Raw genomic sequence first — 4320 nt, 5'->3', positions numbered from 1 at the left:
GGCTCTGTCCTGGATCTCCCCGGGGTCACCGGGATCAGCCGTGGGCTCTGTCCTGGATCTCCCCGGGATCACCGGGATCAGCCGTGGGCTCTGTCCTGGATCTCCCTGGGGTCACCGGGATCAGCCGTGGGCTCTGTCCTGGATCTCCCCAGGGTCATCGGGACCGCACCGTGACCAGCTGCGGGATCGCCGGGATCTCTCCTGGATCACCGGGATCAGCCACGGGATCACCGGGATCTCTCCTAGATGACTGGGATCAGCCGTGGGCTCTGTCCTGGATCTCCCTGGGGTCATTGGGACCGCACCGCGACCAGCCGTGGGATCGCCGGGACCTCTCCTGGATCACTGGGATCAGCCGTGGGATCGCCAGGACCTCTCCTGGATCACCGGGATCTCTTCTGGATCACCGGGATCTCCCTAGGATCACCAGGACCACACCACTATCAGCCGCGGGATCGCCGGGACCTCTCCTGGATCACCGGGATCTCCCCAGGATCTCCGGGACCACACCGCGACCAGCCGCAGGATCACCGGGATCTCTCCTGGATCACCGGGATCAGCTGTGGGATCACCAGGACCGCACTGCAATCAACCGCGGGATCGCCAGGATCTCTCCTGGATCACCAGGATCAGCCGTGGGATCTGTCCTGGATCTCCCTGGGATCACTGGGACCACATCGGGATCAGCCACGGGAATCGCCGAGATCTCTCCTGGATCACCGAGATCTCCATGGGATCACTGGGACCACACCGGGAGCAGCCACAGGATCACTGGGATCTCCCTGGGATCATTGGAACCATGCCAGGATCAGCCATGGGACCACCAAGATCTCTCCTGGATCACCAGGATCATCGAGATCTCCCTGGGATCATTGGGACCACACCGGGATCAGCCACAGGATCACTGAGGTCTCTCACTCTCAGGATCACCCTCGGGATCACCAGGCCCACACCAGGATCACTGTGACCACACCAGGATCAGCCACAGGACCACCAAGATCTCCCCGGGATCACCAGGATCTGCCATAGGATCACCAAGATCTTCCTGGATTCACCGGGACCACACTGAGATCAGCCACGGGATCAGCGAGATCTCCCCGGGATCACTGGGACCACACCATGATCAGCCACAGGACCACCAAGATCTCCCCGGGATCACCAGGACCACACCAGGATCTGCCATAGGATCACCAAGATCTTCCTGGATTCACCGGGACCACACTGAGATCAGCCACGGGATCAGCGAGATCTCCCCGGGATCACTGGGACCACACCAGGATCAGCCACAGGATCACCAAGATCTCACCAGTATCATTGGGACCATACCAGGATCTCACTGGGATCACCTCTGGGATCACCAGCATCACCAGCACCCATGGCACACCAGGATCTCCCCCAGGATACCCGCACCCCAGGGAACTGGGATCACCAGCACCCCCGGGATCTCCCATACCCCGGGGCACCCCAGAATCACTCGCAGCCCAGGACATCAGCACGCCTGGGATCACTGGCACTCCTGGATCACCCCCAGGATCACCAACACCCCCAGGATCTCCCCTGGGATCACCAGCACTCCAGGATCACCAAATCCCTGGAATCTTCCCCCGGGATCACTGGCACTCCCAGATCACCCCCAGGATCACCCCAACTCCCAGACACTGGCACCATGGGGCACCAACACCCCCGGGATCACCGGCACCCGGGGATCACCAGCACCTGGGGATCACTCCCAGGACGCTGGCACCCCGGGACGACCCCAGGATCTCCCCCAGGATCACGGGCAGCCCCGGGATCACAGCCGGGACAGCGCTGGGATCGCAGCCCGGATGCCGGCACCCCCAGGGCCCGCCCAGACCCGCGCCAAGGAGGCACCCAGGGCTCCGCGCCCCGGGGCGGTGCCTCTCCCCAGGCCGCATTTTGGGGACAAACGCCACAAAATCACTAAAAACTGCTCTTGTCCTTTCAGCGGTGCTTTTATTTCACCAAATTCCCAAACCCCAGGGAGAACAACTCCAGCAAGGCAGTGCCAGAGCCCCCCTGGATACCCACCTGCTTCTGGGGTGCGGTACGGACCTTCCCGCTCACGCTGGAGCCTCAAAATGACATTTGCAGCATCCAAAATTAAGATTTCTTGGTTTGGGGTTTTTTTTTTTCCCCAGTTTTGGGACCACGGGGCAGGCAGCAGCAGCACAGGGACCTGCGGGGACAGGGTGGGTGGCACTGAGCAGCACCTGCCTGGGAGCACGAGGGGGAAAGCAAAGGGCGGGTGGATGGAGGAGAAGGTTGAAGGAAGGCTTCGCTCAGTTCACGTGGAAGTGTTTTTTTGGGGAAATTCAGCAGCTTTATAAGCCTTTGGAAATTCATAATTATACAGAAAAGGTGATTTCTAGGCTGTTATCCACAGCGCTTCTGGGGAGCGGGTGCCATTACAGTAACAGAAGTGAGCTGCACCAAATTAAACCAAACCAAACAGCTTGGACTAATTAATTTTCCTGGTGTTTTCATGTAAAGACAGGCGACCTGTGGAAGACATCAACAGCATCCTGGCTCCAACAGCATCCTGGCTTGTGTCAGGGGTAGTGTGGCCAGCAGGAGCAGGGCAGGGATCGTCCCCCTGTGCTCCGCACTGGGGAGGCCGCACCTGGAATGCTGTGTCCAGTTTTGGGCCCCTCGGCACAAGGAGGACATTGGGGTGCTGGAGCGTGTCCAGAGAAGGGCAGCGGAGCTGGGGCAGGGTCTGGAGCACAGGGCTGGTGGGGAGCGGCTGAGGGAGCTGGGGGTGTTCAGCCTGGAGAAGAGGAGGCTGAGGGGAGACCTGATCGCTCTGCAGCTCCTGGCAGGAGGGGGCAGGGAGGGGGGGTCGGGCTCTTCTCCCAAGGAACAGCGATAGGACGAGAGGAGATGGGCTCAAGCTGCACCAGGGGAGGTTTAGATTGGATATTGGGAGAAATCTCTTCACGGAAAGAGTGGCCAAACATTGGACCAGGCTGCCCAGAGAGGTGGGGGAGTCCCCATCCCTGGAGGGGTTCAAAAAACGGGCAGAGGTGGCACTTGGGGCCATGGTTTAGTCTGGTCTACCCTTAATTGGTCTAGTGTGGACTTGGCAGTGTAGGTGAATGGTTGGACTGGATGATCTCTAAGGTCTTTTCCAACCTAAATGATTCTATGAGGAAATGCCCGCCATCACCAGAGCTCCCAAGAGGGCGCGTGCTGCTGTCATTGCCCAGGTGGGTATTAAATTTGTATGTTGTTTTGTTACCTTCCCCAGGCAGATCCGTACGCCCAGACATCAGGGCGCACAGCGGCATGGCCAGCCCACGCGCGCAACTTGCCCCGCACCCTGGGTGAGCTGGGTGTTGGAGGGAGCCCTGCAAGATCTCGTGTCCCTCGTTATTTTGGGTAAATCACAGGACCGGCCCAGCTCTGCCATGGCGAGACTGATGTGGTCGTGAACCGTTTGCAGCAGTAGGAGGAGATGGGACTCTCTTGGCTGGATATTTGGCATACAAACTTCCCTGGCATGTGCCAAGCTGGATCCAGCCTCCCACCTCCACTGGTGCTGGAGGAGGAGGAGGACTTCCAGCAGGCCTTCAGCACGCTCCGCTCAGCAGGCAAAGATAACAGCAGCCTGGCGAAGCAGCGCGGTATCCTCTAGAGTTTTCCAGTTGCCGTGTACCATGATCTCCCTCTGGATCTGAATCGCCTTCCCGGAAAGCGGTGGGCAAACACTGTCCTGTTCCTGCTGCGCTGGGGTGGGGAGGCTGCCGCACATCAATGCTGCCGTGTCTAACGCCAGGCAGCCGATGGAAACGGAAACGCTTCTCTGCTGCGGGTGCCTCTCCAGCCTCTTCCTCTCCCCGAGCGAGCAAACGCCCCGGGGTTGCTTCGATCCAAGGGAGGACTCACTCTCATCCAGACTCAGCTCCTCCACCTTGAGAGCATCAAACTAGCAAAGCTGTGACTTGACGCTCCGTCAAGAAGAAGCGCAGGAGGCCCCTGCCTCCGGCACTGGGTAGGAGGGCGGCAGACGCAGCCCAGGTTGCCCCCAATGCACCTCTCTGCCACGACGCTGCGTTTTCCAGAGACACTCAGAAAACCGAGCGTGGCTATTTGACCTCCCTGGCTTGCTTCCTGTCTAAACAGCGGGTTTGATTACCCATAACTGTCAGTCTAGCTGCACAAAAGTTGGGTGGTTGGTTGGTTTGGGGTTTTTTTTCCTACCATTTATTTTTGATACATCTATTGTGGACACGAACGCGAGGCACTTTCTGAGGTGACATTGCTTATTGAATGCTGGCTTCCAGGCTGAGCCTGAATCCA

This window comes from Pelecanus crispus, chromosome 2, assembly GCF_030463565.1.
Source record: "Pelecanus crispus isolate bPelCri1 chromosome 2, bPelCri1.pri, whole genome shotgun sequence".
Lineage (NCBI taxonomy): Eukaryota > Metazoa > Chordata > Aves > Pelecaniformes > Pelecanidae > Pelecanus > Pelecanus crispus.
Note: the sequence above shows the minus strand (reverse complement) of the source record.